At 45.5% G+C, this 21,794-nt stretch overlaps 1 long non-coding RNA gene across 2 annotated transcripts; it reads right to left on the bottom strand.

Annotated features, from left to right (window-relative positions):
* Positions 1-2,319: 2,319 nt before the first annotated feature.
* LOC146753272 (uncharacterized) lies at positions 2,320-19,947 on the bottom strand. 2 transcript variants are annotated; one of them, XR_014940235.1, is made up of 6 exons: positions 19,889-19,947; positions 19,442-19,575; positions 18,292-18,451; positions 7,929-8,080; positions 5,658-5,737; positions 2,320-2,793 (listed from the first exon to the last, which is right to left on the bottom strand). It is a non-coding gene; the product is annotated as an uncharacterized LOC146753272 (long non-coding RNA). The 2 variants fall into 2 exon arrangements; XR_014940236.1 differs by lacking the exon at positions 2,320-2,793 and adding an exon at positions 4,503-4,612.
* Between the last annotated feature and the right edge of the window lie 1,847 nt (positions 19,948-21,794).

Genomic DNA, 21,794 nt, shown 5'->3' on the forward strand with positions numbered 1-21,794 from the left:
GATGCGATCCCCTGAGCATGATGTGTAGCTGTAGGATGAAGACACAATGAGCAGTCCCAGCTGTGCAGGTACACACGGATCAGCACGGCTGTACCTCCCTTCGTCTCCCACACTGTGCCTGGGGAAGGTCCCTATAGCAGATGATGTGGGAGCCCATAGACATTGCTGGAGGCTTGGCTGTGCATAGGTCACACCTCACCCAAGTGTGAGCCTGTACTTATTGAGTCCAACAGAATTTCCTGTTATGTGTCAGGTTTGGGAGACTCTTCTTCCATCCCATATTTTGTGTCCATCTCATTTCTGATTTCTTCATCATGACAACCAGGAGGAAAAACAAAACAAAACACTTTTCCCCTAATAAACCAAGCCAACCTCCAAGCTTACCCCTCCCCTACTTCCATCTCCTTGTTTCCAAATGTCCCTACGAAGGGATTTCACTCCAAACCACTCTCATTATTGACAGTTTCCATGCTGAGCCCAGATTCTTCTTCCATAGTTGGACTCCACATGGAAGAAACCACGTGCTGACAGGGCCCTGCTTCCTCTCCACCCAGCAAGTTAGCAACATGGACAATCTATTGCCTAAACACAAAGAGTTCTACCACAGCAATAATTGTCTGGGGAGGACATTACCAGTCACTGCCCAATTAGAAGAACGTTGAATGCACGGAAATGCCTTTTGAATAAACACTTGAAAACCCTCAATAAAACTGTAAGAGAGAGTTACTGCAGATTTACTACCCAGGAAAGAAAAGCTCTTCATGGCACCACTAGGAGCTTATTGCTTCTGTTTAATGCTGATAAATGCAAGAGATTCACAGTTCCACTGCAACCTGGGGTAGACCAGCTTAGCAGGAAAATAAAATCAAGTCTTACGATCTGCCCACAGAGAGATGGAGGAGAACCGCCACATCTTCAAGCTGCACATTCTGCATAGTACTGCAAGCAACATGGGACACATCGTTCCTCAGGAAGCCAGCAGACACATGGCTGGTACAGATGGGTTTGTCCCAGGCCCTGCCAGAGCATGGTGAGCTTGAGTGGGTGGGAGCTCCATGGGTGGGATACCCACCCCTTGGTTTCAGTATATAGGTGGAAAGTGAGGCTGTGGCACATCTGTAGCAGTGACAAGCCCTCTCCTCCTGCTGCCTCACCTGAAGAAAAGGAGCACCATGAAACGAGCCCAGTGACCAGCCCTATTGCTTCTCTGCTGTGGGGATGCTCAAGAAACATTTAGATTTTCTAAACAAATGTGACTGGTAAGGAGGAAGGAAGGGGTTGGCTCTATTTATGCTAACCCACATTTCCCAGCTTCCCAGGCAGCAGTCCTTCCTGCATCAGCTCAATGGGAATATTCACAGCCCCAGGGAGGGCACCTCTGCATATTTGTTCCGCAAATGAACCTTGACATAAAGGTCTTGCCCTTGCTGATGAGCACATATGTACTGTTCTCTGTATTCACCGTTCTTGGCAATAGGGAAATACATATGGGATGTTTTTTTTTTCCCTTTCCTTAAGAAAGGAACAGTGGGGAACAGCCTAGTACTCAAAAACTAAACACCCAACCAAAATCATTGCCACTTATCATCATGATTTAAACACATTTCCTCCTTAGTGACCCAGTACATGTGTCTGACCCTCTAGGGAACACCCAGGGCTGGGTTGCTAGCTGTGCCCTGCAGCACCACCACCATCTTTAGCAGGACAAGGGGCATGCTACCATTTCCAAAGCAGTCTCTGAGATGGCACTGCATGGACAGAGTGCAACAGAACCCCACAGTCCACTTCTGTGTCCTAAATTTGCTCTTAAGTGCAGATTTCTTTTCATTGGGCATTTAAGCACAGGCATTGGAAAGATTTTGGTCTCCACCGAATCACTCATTAAAGCAAGAGATTAAACGAAATCACTTAGATATTCACCCTGCACAACTGAGAGGTCAGAAGCCCTACATGATGTGTCCCACATACCTGTTGCTTGGAGGCAGATTGACTCTGGTGCTGTTCTTCCAGATCAGGGCTGGTTCTTTTCTAAGAAGGGGCCTGTGACTGGACCAACAAAGGGCAGCCTCCAAGGTCCGGCCACTTGTGTATAACAGAGCCTACATGGCCTCTTCAGCTGATAGCAGCTCTTCCTACAGCACGGCTGACAGTGGCTGATGTTTGATTTATTTCAGCATTGGCTGCTGCAGTTTGGAGTTGAGCAAGCAGGAAAACTGTGCTTTGAAGACCTTTCCCTCCTCACATTGTCCGTGCTCCAGAAAGCAATCCCAGGGGTAACAGTAGAGGACAGTCAATGAAAATTTCCCTCCAGGCTCCAACGATTATTTGTTGACCAAAAATAATACTAACCGTGATCCGAAATTGTAGTAATTAAAGGAATAATGTCCAAATTTAATTATTGGGCCCCTCACACAAGTAAATGGAATTATCTTCAATGGTGTTCCAGTTACACTGCATAGCTGCAGCATTCATTGACTGGCACTGAGAGCAAATATCTGTGTACTTGTAAACGTGGCAGCATCTACTGCAGCTTTTTGGGGAATAAATTAGTGGGAGGAAGAAGTAACTTCCTTGGCTGTGCAGAATAGTATTGCCTTGGTGCAGAGCTTGTACCCCTTGAGCATCTTGGACAGGATCCCTGTGCTGCAGAAGGGCAATATTAGCTGCCCAAAGAGTCAGAATGATAGAGAAATCAGCAGCTCTTCTCAGCTCATAGGCTGGGCAATGGGGAAGAGGTTTGGTCTCACACACAAGGTCTTCAGGAGGGCTGTGGCAAAGCTGGGAGTGGGCTTCCTGTTGGCAAATCACAGTGCAAGCGTTAATTGCAAAACTGTCTATTTTAGGACTGTACACAGATTTTATTTGACAAGCCAAATTCTGACAGTTCACTCTTCATCAGCAGAGTTCCTGCTCTAAATTACCAAGTGCCAATGGCACTCAAGGTAAAGCAGTGCGATAGTAACCACGGATTGTTTGAAGGTCCTGCCTCACAACGTCTATTGAAAACTGAGCATATAGGGCAAGGAGAAAAGTAAAAGCTGCATCCGTAGGAATCATTTTGAGCTGACACAATGCACTGTTGTGGCTTTTTCCCTTCACAGCTTGCGTGCAGCAGTTCAGCTCGTTCTGTTTTCCCTACCAGCTGCTGTATGAACAGTGCCCCTGTCAGCAAGAAGTTACAAAGAAATGAATGAAGACTGATGATTAACGAAGAAAGAGGGTGAATATTGATCATGGAGTCAACATTTGATGGGAGCACTGATGGAATAGTGGTCCCACTGGAAGTTGTTAGGAGTTGATTTTTATGCCCCTGGGCAGTAGCTTTAAACCATGACTCATGATGGAAGAGAGGTAGCTCATAATGTTTTAAACAGGCCATGGTGGAAAACATACCTTCTCCCTCCCCTCCCCAGCTCCTCTCTTTTGTTGTGCTACAATGAGAACAGAGTTCCACCGTGTATCCTACATTTGCCCAGAGCACCCAAACTGTACAGATCAAACCCTTAAGCAGGCTCAAACAGGGACAGGACATTTCCATTTTTCCTTGCTGTTCTACCAGAAGTCTACAAAGTCGTCTGTGACAACACACTTCTATAGCGAAATAACTGAAGTATGAATTTTGGTTGTTTGCAACCTGATTCAAACCTCTTTGAAGGCAATAGGAGTCACAGCTCCACTACAGAGCAAAGCTCTCCTAACCTTGGCTGGAATTTCCTGTACCACACAAATTAATGAGCGTACTTGCAATCAATACTGCGTATGAAGTGCACAGCTGATACTCTCTTTCTTTGATATTATACAAAATCATTCATTATACCAGAGCATTCATTTTTCTGATGAAAAAAAATAACTTGCAGATGCTGCCTTCAGGCAAGCTTCATCCACTTCCCAGACCCAACCACTGATCCAAAATGGAGATATCAAATACTGTTTGGATACTGCAGATTTACTGCACGCATCAACTTTAATTGGACAGTCAGAAAAGACTTGCAAAGTCACTCGAGTATGGCTGCAGCCCAAAAAAGTTAATGTGAGTTGGACGCACACCAGCATGCAGCTCTTCTAACAGTCCCATCATACAAAATAAGCTGTTACATGTGTTTTACAATTTCTCCTGCAAGTTTTTCAGGGGGTGTTTTGGAGGGGTGGAGAAACAGCAAGGAAGGAAGAGCTGATATCAAATGCTGTAATTCTGTTGAAGCTAACAGGATACTGATGTGTCACTACGACAGTTTTCCAATGTTTTTGTGGTCCTCATTAATCTGATCAGCACTCAGAAGGATGCAGAAATCACTGCACATGGGCTCTTCCATGAACCCTGCTCTACAACTTAATCTGTGCCATAGGATGTTGTGTCCTCATTTGGCCATGCAACAGCAAGTGTGTGATTTGTCCAGAGAAAGTTCTGGATTTCAAAACACAGGCAGCTTTCCTATTGCCTTTCCTATTTCCTACTTGGAGCACAATGTCAGGCAGATGACAATAGAAACCTGATAGGATTTGCATGCATTTTTCTGGAGATTTAGGCTGCGATCTCTTGCCATTCAGCAACTATTCATCTCCCAGAATGAAGTGACTGTTCACAGGATGGTTACAGTTCCACTTATGTGTCCTACAGAAAGAAGGACAAAGCCAGAAGTGTCCCTTTAATTTCAGCAACAGTAAAGACAGAAGGGAGCCACAGCACAACTACTCACAAAGAGTCTGAGATTCAACAGAGAAAGTCTTACAAGTGCACTGAGGCCATAAAGAGCTGAACAGTAGAAATCATTTAATCCTCAGTGCTGCATTTTATCCACAACATTGGCCCTTCAACAGCCCAGAACCCTTCAGGTGCATTTCCAGAGCTGATTACTGCTGTTCCAGGCAAGTAATCTGCAGACACGCAGGTGATTTGCTGGGAAGCTGTCTGCTGCTGCTGCTCTCAGACCCTGCTCCCTTTTTTGCCTTTCAGTTTCCAGAGCATCCTCTGTGCACTAAAAAACGCTCCGTGCTTCTCCTCTTGCTTTCACAGTAGCTGCTTACAGAAAGCCAGCAGTACAAGAGGCAACAGACACAGAGGCAGCCTTTATTCTAATACTCTTGCAAAACTGTGTGCTACCTTGCAAAGGGTACCTCGCAGCTCCCCTACATAAATAACTTTTTAATGCACCTGTCATTTCAGATGTCACACCAGAGACAAGGTCAGGCTCGGAGAGAAATCAGCCTGCTCCATCCTTGACCCGTCATTCATCATGGCATTTGTCCACAGCCAAGCAGCCCAGCTGGTTAACAGGGAAAAAAACCTTATCTGAGCTCTAAACGGGTCCCATTTCTGATAGGAAGAACTTATTAATAATACTCTCTGGAAAGCAGCGGGAGTTCTGATGGACAGCTTTGCAGGGACATTTTTCAATAGAGAAGCTTAAAATCCTATATCTGTGCACCAGATCAGCAGGCTGGAGGAGATGAGAGTTTAATTTTGCAGACAGCAAATGGTGACTGTTTGTAAGTTATTAGAGAGGGAAATATGCCTTCAGTGTTATGGGGATATACGAGCCTTGCCTTCACCTTTCCCCATGTATCATGCTGCGTGTCATCATAGGCATGTTAGCACGTTGTGCAGGTCCCCTCAAATCACCGGGCAATAATTAGCATTGCCAACTGCTGGTTCTTACCTCTTTTACAGGACCCAGCTCAGTTCTTAAAACACGCACCCCCTGAATTCACATTAACTTCAGGAAAAGATTCCTGGGTCCTGTGGAGTTAAGAATAAAAAGTATAAAAGCTTTAAAAATGGCAGCTTTGTTCCTAATGCAGATAAATGCAGGCTTACGACAGCCTCAGAGGCTTCTGGCATTGGTGTGAGGGTTTGTGATTTGGGGGTGTGTGAGAGCAAGGAGAGAATGAGAAAAGGGAAAAGAGAAAGCAGGGGTAGATTCACAGTAGCTTAAAGAGCACTGACTGTGTGCTCGACAGCTCACTGACCTCGTTGGAGCGCCGAATGCAGGGCACAGGAGCCACATGGATTGGGTACGGACTCAGGCTGACCTCTGAAATCTGCACTCACAGCATTTTATGAGCTGATTGTTGTTAGACCCACAGACTAAGGCAGTTCATGGGCTCAAGAACACAGAAGCAAGTTCCCACGGCCTAAAGTTTCCAAATTGCATAGTAAAGGCTCATGTATGAGCAATTAAGCCATCGCAGCTCTAGAGTTTTCCACTTAGTTCAGCTTTATTTTGTTGCAAGCTGAATTAAACTGCTATATTACATTAGCAGATGTACCCCTAAGGAGCACTGCAGACCCTACCTACGGCTCAAAGAACAACACTGGGCTGGTTGGTGTCTGCTCTATCTGCCTTCTATCAGCTCTAGCATGGATTCTGATATGGATATAGAAACTGTATTTTGAGATACAGCACGACCATCTTTACTTAATGTCTACTTAATCTCTACCATGTCTACTTAAGACACCTGGTATGGGGATGTCACCTGAACTGGTGTTGCTCATATGCCTTCTGTTCTCCTTACTTAAACAAATTCTCACCTTGCCAATGCAGTGCAGTTATTCAGACTACGGCTGGGATTTTCAGATCCCAAACTCCTCATGGATGGCGCTGGCTGTACATACAGTCTCCTTTGAAACCCAGGGCCATGCACAAAGCCCTGCCTCACTTTCAGCAGAGCCACCCTCGCCCTCCAGCTCTTGCTATCCCCAATCTTTCCCCATTCCTCAGCTCAGCTCCCATCATCGCTCTCCCTGTGCCGACTCAGCGTCTCCCTTAGAACTCATTTGTTTGCTCCGAAATGCTTTGCTTCCTCTGCTTTGTTTCCCTGGACCTAACATTTTTATTTTATTTTATTTTATTTTCCTCCTTTCTCCCTCCACAGGGTGACAACTATTTTATCACCTACAACAAGAAATGCTGAGCCTGTTGTGCAGGCAAAACATTTGCAAAGGGGCAGGGGGTACACAGAAAGCAGTAGGAAATTGATAAGGGTTGTAAAGTGGCTTTATAAAAATGCCGACAAGCCTGCTCAGGGCACAGAGCACCTGCACCTCTGCCCCCGGCAGTGCTTCCTTCAGATGCTCCTATTGTTTTCATTACTATTTGTGACTTGATCATTAATAAATTACTATTACTTTTTTTTTTTTTTTCCTGTTGGCTCCAGCCACCAAGGGAGCCAGCAGGTGCACCACTTTTACAATTAGCCCTCTGTAATGCATGGTTGGCAAGAAAAGTTGTCCGCAAGCTGCAGACTTTACCAACTGCTCGATGGCAGCAACTAGAGGACAGTGTGCAGCAAAGCACCTTCATGTGGCAGCTCACACAGCCAGAGGGGTTCAGTCTCAAACTTGGGGTCCTGCTTGTGAAGGTGAGTGGTAGAGGCAGGGGAAGAATGTACACAGGCCATCTATGGGGTAATGAGATCACAGTAAGTCTTACTGAAACCATTATTTCCATCATCTAAGATATGTTCCTGGTTAGAGGCAGCAGTGCAACTCATTAAACAGGAATCTGACTGATTAAACTGTTTTGGTTTGAGGAGGGGAAGTTTAGCAGTGAAATCAGAAAGTTGCTTCTCTCCATCTGCAGATTGTGCTCACTCACAGGCAGGGCTCTGGCTTTTCAAGATCAGTGCTGTTCTCTGCGTTTGTGTTGGTAAAATTATGGTTGTAACAAATTCCCTTTGTGATAGAATATCATTCCCTCAAATACCACCATCACTGCATTGTCCTGTCCAGCAGCAGCTAAGTGGCACAGGCTGGGTGTTGTTTCAGTTCAGCCACATCAGGGATTATCAGCACAAGGAGTGTGCAGAGCTGTTGTGTAATTTTTCCCCCAAAAAAGACAATGCAAAGCAGAAAGCATAAACCATTTGGTGATACCTATACAAGGCAAATGAAAAGTGAAAAATCCATTGCAAAGTAAATGACCACAGACCTCAGATCAGGCACGTAGCCAGCAATCCAGGGAAGCTGTGTATCTTTGTCTCTGAGACAGTTTTCTTCCAGTCCCAATGAACTCAGGTGTTTCACGTAGTTCTGATGGGAAAGCATGTTCCTCTCTTGGAGGAAGTCAGCTGGAACATGAAACTAATAAAGAAAGAGAAAAGAAAAAACATATATATTTAAGATGACATGCTGCTGAAAATCACCAGACTCAGAGCTTGCATTGAGCAGAGCAGGTTCCATTGATGCTGCTCTTCTGCCTTTGATAGCAGCTGTACAGGGTGCTCCAGAGAAGAACAAAGCAGCAACCCTGTGACAATCTGCCCCTTTTACTGCTGCAGGCACAGATCCAATCTGGGGACTGATTCATGCTTTGAATCATAAGATTAGAAGTCTTCTCCAGTATTTCCTTCCATAGAAGGAAATCGAACATCTCATAAGTGGCTTCCAAACAAGCATCCAGATTCCTTGCATCCCGCTAATGTGAACTGGATGTTAAACCAGCAGCCAAACAAAAAGACTGATTTGCTTTTCTCACACTACTTAATACCAGAATCAAAATGCATAAAATCAAAAACATTTCATAAGAACGTCTTCATTTGCAGACTCAAGTCACTATGAATTGATCATAACAAATACAGGAGACATTGAAAGCTCCTCTCCTGTGGCTCTCAAGGTCCAAACCTCTAATCTTGGTCACTGCATTTTCAGGCCACTGCAACCCAACAGGCACTTCTAAAAGAGCAGAAAAAAACCTAACAGGAGAATGCTGTCATGTCAATAGCTTTTCTAGTGAGTGTAATGAATGCAGACAACACAAGAGTACTTTGATAGAGGAATCCCATCTGTGTCTAACCAGTAAATCCATGCCGCGCAGTTTGCGTTCAGTGCAACCTGTTTCCTTCCTGAGAAAACAGAACACCAGGAGACTTTGAGGTAGAGAATTTACGGCAGAACCAGTTGGTACAGCCTTATTCAGGATAAATATGAAAGCTCAAGGCAGATTCTCTTGCCCCTACTGTAATATATGCTATAAGTTAAGATGTACATGTATATCCAATCGCATTTGTGAAGGTAGGGAGGGGAAAAAAATCACCGTGTAGTTAGACACAATTAAATGAGTTACATAAAGGGCACATCTTTAAAAAAAAAAAGTCTGAAAACTTTGAAACTGAAGTGGAATGGAATAGCAGCATGAAATGTCAGAGCTGAGTTAAATCCCAGCTTCAGAATCAGTCCTCGATCCAGCCAGAATAGGTCACCCAGCCTTCATCCTGCCAAATTTACACTGTTTGTTGAAGTATGCAACTCAAAAAGTTAGAACCAAAAGTTGTCCCTCTCCACTGCAGCTCAAACACACCATTCTCCCTACTGAAAAACTGCCAGCGTTTTCTGTTTTCTCTTGTTCCCTTCCAGATTTATTCTTGCCATGCCCAGCTGTGAGCAGGGCAGTGAGCAGGGGGTCGGGGCTGTGCAGGCTTCATGGTGCAGCCCGGGCACTAGCTCCTGTATGCCTTGTGCAGACCCCATACCATGAAGCCATTAGAATTCCTCCTGCAAGCAGCATGCTGAGTCCCTTAGCTCCTTCCTTTCACTTGACCTGAACTATAGGTTCTGCTGGTTGTGAGCTCAATCACTGTCCTCCCCAGGTCTGCTATTAAACCTTGGCTCTAAGAAACCAAGAAATTAATCTCTGGTGCCCGACTTTTCGCAGCCCAGCGTGCTCTACAGCAGCTATGCACAACCTCTGATCCCCAACTGCATGGCCTCATCCATAAACAAAGGTACCTTGTGGAGTCTGGTGAACCCAGCTGATCCCTCACTAATATCTCCTGGAGCAAGCAGAGCACAAAGCCTTTCAGCTTGGAAGTTTTGCATTCTCTTACTCTTGGATTAAGAAATAAAACAAATTAAACGAGACCCTCACATCCCTACGGTCTTCATTTTCTACAGCACACCCATTGCAATGGGTGAAAAGCATTGCTTTTGCCAGTTACCAGACAGAGTGTTAGTGGGTGAGACAATGCCATGCATCCCTCTGCACTGCAGACCCAGCGTGGCACTGGGGCAGCACAGTGAGGAACAAAGCCACTGTGCATTTGTTAATCTGTCATTCACACTGACAGCTGTGGGTACACGCTGAGAGCCACGGGCAGGGGACAGCCACCAAACCACAGCCAGCAGCACTATCAGAGCAGAGCTGAAGCACCGGCACCTCAGGCCTGTCTGCAGTAATTTTCTTTTGCTGATAGTTACAAGGATCGCTGCAATATAAATTCCGCATGGAGTGCTGAGAAAGGAACGAGGCCCCGCTGCACCAAGCGCGGTGTTAGATAGGGAGAGATGACCATGTAAATAAATGGGGCACAAAGGAAGTATTTTTCCCAATTTTACAGGTGAGGAACCATGGCTAAAAGCCATAAATCAGTTTTATTGAGGGGATACAGGGTATTTACAGGAGAAATAAGAACTGAGCCTCAAATCCTTATCCACTGCTCAGTCCCATTTTGTTCCTTTTCTGCTTTGAGGGCCAACAAAGCCCACCAGAACCAACCTTCGTGTCTGCCCATACAGGATGAAAACTACCTGTGCTCCTCCAAACTACCCACCATTTGCATGGGCAGTTCACCTGCAATAAGCACTAACCCTGAGCACTGATGCAGGCTGCTTTGGCACAGCAAACTACTCACTGTGTGATCAATGCAGGCGAATATTTACTATCCCTTTATTTTTTTTTTTCCTAAGTGCAAACAATAGAAGAGCTCCCTCCATTCTGCAACGCTCTCTTCTCCATATAAGCCATTCAGCATTCACCAATGCAATATTTTGTCATTTCAATAATCACCAGTTTATCTTTCCCCATTTTCATGGTTTCTCTGGAGACCTCTCCCCTCTCACCAGGCATTAAAGCACAAGCGGTAGATTTGGCATTTGCCACAAGTAAGGAAACAAAAGCCTTCACGATGGGAGAGAAAGAAAGCATTGGGAACCCTGCTGGGACAGCTCCACTCCCATGTGCTTCTTTCCCCTCCAAGTTTCTGCCTCCCCTCTTGCTCTGAACCAACTGCTTATATGGCAGTGCTCTGACCGGAGGGTGCAGCGGCAGAAACAATAACCCAAGTTATACTTTTTTTCAAGTCAAACATCATTTGTGCTTACAAGGCAAAAATCAGCAGTCCCTTTTCCTTCTGCCTTTATACTCAGAAATTCCAGACAGAGAACTCACTGCCTTCCCTTGTCACCCCTGTACTGCACAGCGGTGCTTCTCGCAGTGGGGCTGCAGGTCTCCAGCAAAGACTGAATTCCAGCTATGAGATGCCAGCCTCAAAGTGCAGTTGCAAACCCAGAAGGGAAAAGAGACACGAGATCACCAGCAGAACTACTTGTGCAGTGCTGTGGTTTCACCATCTAAAGAGCAGCCCCTCAGTAAACTCATTCCTTTTGAGGTCTTTGTCCTACGAGTCTCCCTCCTTGTAGCTCCCAGCCAAAAGCGCATGGAGCCATGACTGTCTCCATTGCAGAACCACTGTCCGCAATATTCCCACTCAATAATCTTTGTCGCAGACTTGAGACTATTTTTGGAAGCTTTAAAAATATCTAAGGGGCACCTTTTCTTTTTATTCAGACACAGCATCTTTTTATGTTTAATAGGGATTTGAAGAAGAAGAAAAAAAAAATCTGCTTAGCATCAACATGCCTTTCTATTAAAAATAAAACAGCTGAGTAAGCAAGATGACTTGGACAGGAGAAAATTCTATTTATAGAAATGTTTACTATGGTTATCACAGGGCGATAGGGATAACTGTGAACCACAGGCTCTGCTGACAAGTGGTGATGAACCAGTCACAGGAGGAGGCCACACAACAGAGAAGGACTCAACAGCTTCCTAGGTCACACATAGATAGGGACATTGGTGTGTGTCCTGGAGCACAATAAGGATGAGCCCTGAAGGAACCCAAGGAGGTTGTGGCAATCAAGGCCAGGCTGGATGTGGCTCTGGGCAGCCTGGTCTGGTGCTTGGCGACCCTGCACATAGCAGGGGGGTTAAAAATAGATGAGCATTTTGGGCCTTTTCAACCCCAGCCCATTCTGTGATTCTGTGAACACACTCAGAATCACCACATGCTCTTCTCCAAATTCAGAAAGCTCAGGAGCTGCAAGAAGGAGTATGAATTCCTGAGTAATACTGCCTCTCTCTTGTATTTTAAGCAGCCAACTAACAGAAAACTATTTGTGCTGCTTTACCTGCAGGTATGGCTATGGCAGGGAAGGACAACTGAGGAGCTCTGCAAGGAACTAACTTTTTTGGGAGCATCCACTGTTCCTGTGCGGCAGACTAAGCCTTCTCCATTCTGCATCCAAAATTAGGGATGTCAGAGGAGAACTGAGTCAGATCAGTTGGATTCTCTTCCAGGCCCTGCCACCAGCTCACTATGTGACCTTGCACAAGTCACTTCATCTGTTTGTGCTGAAAGCGTCTCATCTGCAAAACTATATTTACCTTTGTTAGAAAATGCACTCATTTATAGATATAGAATGATGAACATGAGCCAAATACTGCTGCCATCTTGCTCCTCCTGGCTCTCCATCTTTTTTTGACTGCATCATTAGGTGGTTTTCCCACCCTTAATAATCAGGGCTGCTTTTAATGGCCTGAGTGTTTTTTCTCCAGGTGTTTTTTTTTATGGCATCTATATAAGACAATCCAAGGAAACTACAGAATCATCTCTCCAAATTTCTCATCATGTCATTCTGCCAAAAACAACAGAAATATTTGCAAGCAGGTTGGATTCAGAGCCTTCCAGAAAGGTCCCCGTGTCTCACCTGCACCACCACGTCCCTCCTCTGCTGCTCAGGAGTTCTTACACGCAGCCACATTGCTCTCCATGGAGTTCTTGAAATGGTCCACCTATATTTCTCTGAAAAATGACCATTCCCTTAAAATACGGCACCTCCTCTCATGGCACACTGCGATGTGACTCAACAGCACCAGAGTCGCAACTCATATTTCCACAGGGTGCCAGCATCTCAGCATCAAAGTGCTGCTGGCTCTGGACTATCATCTGCGCCGTAATTAAATCGAATCCACTCCTTGGCTTGGCTTTATCCCTGAACAATACCAGCGTTTGAGTAATACATTCTCAGGGCACTAATACATCACCTGGGCGATCCCTGTCCATGATGTATTGGCGCAATACATCAGAGTGCACTCCCGCTATAAGGATCTATGGGCATCATACATCAAGGTGAGGCTGAGTAGTGATGTATGGCTCAGAAGATGGTACCGTGCAGCAGTGGACCAGGCCAGGACCAAGAGGATAAAGGCTGGCATGGCCGTTAGCCGATTTCCCTGTGTTATAATGCTGGCACTGACCCAGCGTCTAACTTTAGCCCCTCATTTATTTATCCCAAAGCAACCTACCATTGGAAGCGCCTATCCTCGGATGCATCATTCTCACAGAGGTCTCAGGGGACTGCTGGTACACAATTAGCAGGAGTGTATTCTCAGCTTGATGTGGGGGGTTTTTAGCCCATTAACACTAATGGCAGCTGCAGCACCAGAGCTCCGTATATCACAGAAGACACGGACACATGCACACGCTTAGCTCTGTGCAAATCTCACCCATTCAAGAGGCACCTGAAGATTATTGGGAATAAAATAACCACAGAAAATTGATGAAAGCAACCACTTCATTGTTTTCCAATAATTACTTTCAAATATATAAAAATTAAACATATAAAACGTAGAAACACAAACCCACCCCAGCACACGGAGGCAAAGCCTTGGCCAGCCTGTAGGACATGAGGGGCATTGCAGAGCTCATAGCAAAGCATTGCTGGAATGCCTGAAGGCATTATCAGCTGGGGGAATGCTGCTTTAACCCACTGAGGCAGGAAGGAGGCAAAGAAGCATTTGCTGACAAAGTCCTTCCCTTCACCCCTCATTTTACAAACAGCAAAATAAAATTAAAGTATAGAGCAATATAAGCCTCAGTGGAGACAGTTGGAGATGTTTGCTCAGGAGAAAAATGGCAGAGAATAACCCTAAATGAGCCCCAAACACAGCTTTTAGTAAGAACCCAAGGGAGATGCCCTTGCCATGGCTATATGCCATGCATCACTGGAGCCTGCACCTGGGCACAGTCTTCCAGTGCTTTGGACAGCAATGTCCTGGGGAGCAAAGGTGGCTAAAACCAATCTCTGTGCTCAATACAGAGTCACTCGAGGTCTCACATAAAGCAGACTTATTGCCCCCATGAAAGAAATAATAGATCTAATAAAATACTTATATCCCGGCCAACATCTCTGCCCAGCCTGGTGAGCCCCCAGGGGTAGCGAGTGGACAAAACCAACTTACAATGTGTCCTCCTATCCCTCCAGCCCTGCAGCATGCAACTGCTGCCCCCAGAGACCACCACAAGGAGACCATCCTCACAGCACACAGACGTGAGGCTGTCATGGCCAGGGCTGATGCAATTTGGGCACATCCCTCCCCTGCCCTGTCACCCAGCTGCCTGGTTGGCAGCACGTGAACCCATGCTTTGCATCTGCACGAAGAGTTCAAGGCTGGCAGTCCTTAATAATATAAGCACAGCTGCTTCCCTCCACAACTCCCCTCAAATCAAGCAGCCAAGATAGCTTTCTGAATGAACGAGCTATCTTAAGGCACTGAGTGAAATAATTTCTCAGATGCTCAATCTAGTTTTTGAAACAATCTGGAAACGACATTCTCATTAATTACACACCACGTATCTGGAAAATGACAGTGCTACTGAGCTGACAGTGACAAGGAATCAGAAAATAGCTTGTGCAGGTGGAACAAGTCATGGACAAACCTTCGTGTCTATATGGAGGGGATGGACAGAGCTGTGAGGGGCAGCACTGCAGGTGCCTAGAGACCATTTGTGCAGCAGAGCCACAGTGAGCAGTGGGTGATTTCACCCTCCTGGCACTCACAGAGGGAACTTCAAGCAGTGTTTCCCCTTTAAAAACCAAGACAAGCTCAGCCTGGACAATCATTTATATTTGCTTACTCCTTGAGCTTTGGTGCAGTGATTGCTTGCTGGGCTGGGAGCCTCCCAGCCATGTCATAGACCAAGAGGAAAGTCAGAGGTCTTCCCTGGGCTGAGTCCTGAGCAAGTCAATGGGAAGTAAATATAAACCATAAGCACTGAAGTAAGTGAAAATAAACTGTTTGGTGCATGCTTATACAATGACAGAAGTCTTTGCAAATTCATAAAATGGAGAACATGAAAAGCAGCAAATCCTTTTTAAAACAGGAAGGAAGTCAGGTAGGTGAGCAGGAAAAACAGCCCAGTAGTTAATGTGCTAATGTAGGACCTGGAAAACCTGAGTTTACAGGCCTGCAGTGGGCCCATAAACTTCTACATGCTATCACTGAAACTGGAGAACCACACTCCATTACCCCCAAAACTCAGGAACTGCTTATAAGAACTTCAGGAATTGGGTTAAGTCTCACCAAAAAGGGAAAACATGCCTGTTCGACGGAAGCCAACAGCAGAAGGCAGGAAAGCTCACATCACTTGAAACCACAGCTCGCAAGGAACCCAAACTGCCCAGGAGAACTGAGCCCACAGCTCCATGCAAGGCAACTGATCCCCTTCTCAGTGCACAAGAAAACAATACTCTGACCTTTAAGTAACAATTTTAGTTGTATCAAAAAACTGAAGTGACTTGAGAGCCATTTCTCTTGCTCCCTGGAATCATTTACAAGGGGATTTTTGCACCCAGGCAGAGCATGCAGGCAGGTGGCTGCACCCAGGAGCAGTCCATGCAGCCAGAGTTTGTCTTGGCAGGGAGCTGCTGGCTTCCTTTGCATACAGGGAGCAACCCGGTTCTGCTCAAGAACTGCCTGGTTTAGGAACACGCACCTCAGCAGGTTGGAGCCCTGCAGACAGGCTGCTTTCGTGAGAGAGGGCGTGAAAACAGATCAAAGTCTCAGAAGAAGTTTATTTTAAAGTATTTCCTACAGCCCGATCAGATTATGTTTTTAAAAGTTCAATTATCTTCTGATAAACTCAGCGGCCAAATTAGGAAACTAAATACAATTATTAAAGCATAAGAGAATAATTTCAGATCTGCTACAAGTGCCAATTCAAACTTAACAAGCCCACGGATCCTGGCAAGTAACTCCACACAGATCACTCAGCTTCATTTCAAACTAGAAGACCAGATGAATGCCTGGGATATGACTTACATTGATTCTCATGTTTTTAATCAAAACTTACACAGTCCTTTTAGCTGGCCAAACCCAGAACCAAGATTTTGTAGAAAGGTATTCAATTTCTCTATGGAATTGGGGGATTCGAGCAACCCCGTGCTGAGCTATCAAAGCAGTGCACAGAACTTACCTCCGGCGTGCAATGCAAAGCCTGAAAACTTGGAAGAAATATTTCACATAGTGCAGCATTTTGCAGAGCAATCTTTAATCCAGATGCTATCCCAGCAGCTGGGCTGATCTCCTCAACAACTTCAGTACAGTTCTGTTGTGGTCTTTTTTTCCTGAAGAGAACTTCTAAACTCACATCTTGTTGGCCAGTAATTCTGAATTCCCATTCACCAAGTGACCAGCAATGCACCCTGCCATTATACCATATAGCCATGCTCACTTGGGAGCATGGCAGCTGATGTCCCACAGCACACACACATTCATCAGAAGGGAGATGCCCACAGCTGAGGTTATCAAGAGTGGAAACTTCAGTACAGCTGAAATTATCAAGAGTGGAAACTTCAGTATGCAACAGTGCTGCAGGTGAAGTTTCATCAGACACATTTAACCTTACATATTGTTGCATTTTCTCTCTTCCTGTAGGCAGCGTGGGCTCCTGGACATCACACATCAGTGGCACTAATGAGGAGAAGTGCTGACCACCAGTCAAGAGAAAACGATACCTAACACACCATCTCAGTCTGTAGATTACTGATACCATCATGTTTAAAGGGCAAAGGCCAAAAAGCACGAGCACAGGACCCTTGCCTTTAATAGGGTTGCCATATATACCCAAAACAAAACATACTTTTAAGCTGCCTGCATTTATAAACTCTTGAGGCCCATATTTGAAGGAAAGGGAAAACCTTCCATGCTGACAACTCCTCCCAGCAAGTTACAGAAAGGAGGTATTTAGGGGAGAACATGAATTCCAGCCCCTAATGGAAAAACACACTCCTCTTGCAGCGATTTCTGTTGTTGTATTTTTGTATGGGGGTTAAAAAAGGTTTGATTTTGCAGTTTAGCATGTTGAGGCCTCTCAGTGCTCGCTGTCGGAGGGTGCCGATTACCCAGCTTCATTTATCAAAGTGTCACTTTTCTGACAGCCATTAATAAATATACTGCCAGAGCCCCTCACACCTGGCAGCCATGGCACACTGCAACACACCGCTAACCTAATTTGCTAATTGCTGCTTTCCCCATTAATTTTAGTCCTGTCTTGTTTGGTGTTGACATGGAGGGAAAAAGAAAGAAGAGTGGGGAAAAAGAAGCAGGCAAGAAAGTAAGCTTTGGGAGTTTTCTGATTATTTCTTCACTTGTTCTTCCCCCTCCGTCACCATTTACTTGGGGGTATCAGCTTCCTTTTTATCCTTGCCCTTTCTGAGAGGGCTGGCAGCAATGGCAATTTGGGCACTGTGGTGTGAGGGCTTAACAAGCTGCACACCATGTGTTACCCACATACAAGCCCAGACTCTGGCACTGTGTTTCTCTCAGCCCCCCACCCTGAGCTCCCAGCCTATGGCTGCACAACAGTGGGGCTTGGGGTGCTCTGTCTCCCAGACATCATCAGTCTCAGCACTTCACACCTGCCAAAATCCCTACTCTGTTAATTCAATTCCCATCCACTCTCAAGCGAACATCACTCAGTTCCATTAATCATATGATTTTTCTGATAAATATCCTCTTTAAGGCCCAGGTACAGACCAAGTCCTTTGTGACTAAGCTGGACTGAAACGCAGGTCTCCAGCCGAGGTCAATTAAGACAAGGAGTACCAGACCCATCAAGCCTTCAGGCAGTGATGAATTATTGTTGCAGCGCTAGTAAAAGTCTCCCTGCAGGACACTCACCAAGCTGTTGTACTTGGACCACACATTGGGGTCCATATGCTCCAAAGCTTTTCCTTGCCTGATTAGGTCTAGTGATGGCTGCCCGCACCCACTGCTCCAGCTCTGCCTCCCCTTCTCAGGAACAGTGCTCAATCACTGGGGGCACAGAGGCTCCCTGGGCTCTGCACAGCCATCACTTGGCCACCAATGCTTGGTTAAGGACACAGACACCTGTGTTCTGCAGAGCTTTCCAGATCATTAATTCTTTTCTCCAATTAATGCAAGAAAAGGCACTTACCCCACAGGTAAGGCCTGTGTGCATGCTCCTGTCCCCTCAGCCAGGCAGCTTGGGTCCATCTTTCTTGGTAAACAGAGCTTCCCACTGCCAAGACACTCAGACCACAACCGCACAACATGAGGAATGGTCCTCTCAGTCTGGGACAGCATCCACTGCCAACCTGTGCCAAATACAAGAATTTTGGATGCTTCCTTAGCATTGGGAGGAAAGGAATGAAGGTGGCCAAGTTCCACCTTAAGTGGGTGATTGCAGTCTGCTAAACCCACAACAAATAACCGAGTCTCAAACACAATCCAAACACGGGGCATGTTTTAAAATTGCTTGCAACGAGACACTAGTAGATATGAGCATGAGAGGTTTTGCTGCTTCTGAGCAGACTTTGGTGCAAAACGCATGTTTTTCCCTAAAAGAAGCAGAAGGTTTAAACAGTTTTAAATTGGATAATACTACAAGAAGGCTCAGACTGTTTTGAAATGATGAGCTGGTAAGAAAACCCTTCTTTGAATCAGGATTACTACGATGATATTAGAGGATTAGCACAGGTCTGGGAGCAGGATTCAAGCAAACCTGCCAATTCTGGACATTGGACATTTTGACTGCCTTCGAACCCTTTAGCTATTCAGACAGTTAAAACTGTGCTGCCATGGCACAGCCCTGCTCCCAGCACTTACACCCACAGCTCTCCCTAAGCCACAGGTGAGATCTGTTTGTATTTCCTTTAGCACAGAAGGGCCAGGCTGGCACACACTCACCTTTATGGCTCGTTGCTACTCTGCCAGGAGCAGGACCCACAGGCCAAGCCTTCCAGGAGCCTTATAAGTCAAACACACTGTCCTGTTCCAAGTGGAGTTAAACAGGCCCAGTAAAAAGTAACAGCACTTCAGCTTTTAGCCAAAAGCCTCCATTCACGGCCCTTTAAAGTTAAATTTACTGCCTCCATTTAGCAACATCCCTGTGAAACTCCCTCCTGGTTCAGAACAAAACCTCTGTGCAGTTCAGCTGCGCTGTGGCAAACAAAACATTTCATCCTAGGGATCCAGCCATGCATCTGTCTGCCTTTATTCAGATCTCTGTGTCTCTTTATTCCCTTCGGTTTTCAACAGCTCCAAGCAACCAGATAGCACAGCTCGTCCTGCTCCCCACTGCTCACCTTTCTGCTATGGCTGAAGAGCTGATCACAAGGAGGAAAGCCACCAACATGTCTTTTTCCCCTGTGACAGAAGTGGATGCAGCTTTATTGAGCTTCTTGGGCTGCGTCTTCCACCACAGGCAGATCAAGAAAAACTACACAGGGCAGAGAATGAGTAAAATGATCAATGCTCTGCCCTGGAGTATGATAACTCCCATTTTTCAGGAGTCAAGGTTAGCTCAGGGCTTTAGCTGCTCTGCAGGATCAGCCCTGCCCTTTGAAGAACCAATTCGTTCCCTTGCACGAGGCTCACTGTGCCCTGACCCATCACACCACTGCATGTGCCACATGCTTTCTGCACACACACAGCCTTCGTGCTGAAGCCAAAAAGCAAGAAAGCAAGAAAAAAAGTTTAGAGCATTTCCTAACAAAAGAGAAAATAAGGGAAAACATTCTGTTGAAAAATACCAGGTCAAATGGAGAAGGGAGTCCTTTCATCTTCCATGCTCTGGGTTGGTTTTATTACACTGTGAAGCCATTTTACTGAATTAGTATCGTAATCATGGCAGGATAATGGGGGTATGGAGCACTGCAGCACAAGCAAGATCCCTCAGCTGGTACAAACCAGCATGGCTCCATTAACTTCAGTGGAGCCAATTTATATCAGCTGAGGATCTGCCCTTTAGTTTTTACTACAGGAAAGCCAGACTACAAATGGGAGAAACCTATATTAAAAACAAATATCTTCAATCACAGCAGCAAGAATGTAGAAAATATTGGCTGAGTCAACTTTTATAGCAATGTTTTCTTTCTCTCCCAAGTGCTCAATTTTGAACACTCCCCTATAAAATTTTCCAAGCCTGGAGCAACTTTCCTCTTTCCTTTGGTTAAAGCCCACCTCACCTGATGGAGGCAACAAGGCTCTGGAGATGCTCAAGTCCTTTCCAGAGCAAAGTAGGGCTTAGGGAACTGGTAGCATCCCTGCACTGAGCCATCTCAGAGCTCCAGCCTGCCAGCAGGGCAGTTGTGAAAATGGAGATTGGGCCACAAACATCTGCTCTTCTTGGGAAGCGTGACCCCTTCCCACAAGGAGAAGGTTACTCCAACAGCCCCCTTTAGGAATGCCACTGGGTCCCTCAAATGAAAGCGCACAGAAGAGCTCAGGGCCCCTCAGCAGCCTTGCAGCAAGCACCTTTTGTTCAAAGCCCAGAGCTGTTAATTAAAGGCTGGTGATTAATGATTAAACTCCACGTGGTTCCCATCTCAGGCTTAAAAAGTCCTCAGGATGCTGACTTTGCTGCAGGTTTCATTGTGAAGTTCTGGGATGTGAGGGGCTATTTATAGAGAAGTCCATCAGGGCACTGAAAGGAGGTGCTCCTTCCACATAATTAAGAAGAAAAAGAAAAAAAAATACAATTTCCAAAAAGCATAAAGGTCAAATATTTAGATGAGGTAAATAAGCGATCTGCCTGTATGAGCTGCAGCCAGAAACAAGAGACTATTTCTGTGTGTGCTTTCCCCAGCTGGGCACGTTCAGTTCTTGGACTCGGGTTTCTACAGGCAAATATTCTCCTCTCCCAGGGAGTTCAGAATTCATTGTCCATAAAGATCATGGATCCTCATGCCATATTGCATTCATGAATAACGAATACAAAGGATTTCTACATGCAGGATCTGATGCGTGGATAAGGGCAGCATTTATCCATCCTGCTCACACCCTGGCCTCTCTGCACCCAGCTCAGCCTGAGTGGCACAGGCTGTGGAAATGAAAGCTGGAGATCTCTGAGTTCTACATTGTTGTGGATTAATGTTTTTGGAAGCTTTGAAAACTGACTGAAGTTTAAATTATTTTAAGACACTGGTAATATAAATAATCTGGGTTCCTAGCTTTTGGTCCTTGCTGACCCATGACAGGCCAGGTTTCTTTCCTGATTATAAACTCTTTCTCTGACCGCATTCTATTAAAGAAGGTTGGTTTTTCCTATGAATGTTTGGAACAAACCTCTCTTCTTACAGAAATGTATATACTAGAACTCTTCCCAAAACTAATAGCTCCTCATGGCACTGAATAGCTGAGTACCATACCAAGTCATACAAATGTTTTCACAGCTCCTCGTTTGCTTCAGCTCAGCAACCCAAAAAATCTAGGAAATGATGGTTGGAAGGGCCCTCTGATCCCACCTGCTGCTCCATACTGTTGCCAGCACTAGGCTATGGTTTTAGTTCCATAAATAAGATGGGCCGCTTTGTCCTGTGCTATACCCATTCAGTTATTTCTTAACCAAAGGCAGCTGTGCTGCTCAAGCATGATTTGCCCTTAATAAACCCATGCTGATTTTTCAGATTCTCACCTTGTTCCTTCAAACCCACGGGT

This window comes from Coturnix japonica, unplaced genomic scaffold, assembly GCF_054131305.1.
Source record: "Coturnix japonica strain WE unplaced genomic scaffold, WE-NBRP24 Scf039, whole genome shotgun sequence".
In the NCBI taxonomy this organism is placed as follows: Eukaryota; Metazoa; Chordata; class Aves; order Galliformes; family Phasianidae; genus Coturnix; species Coturnix japonica.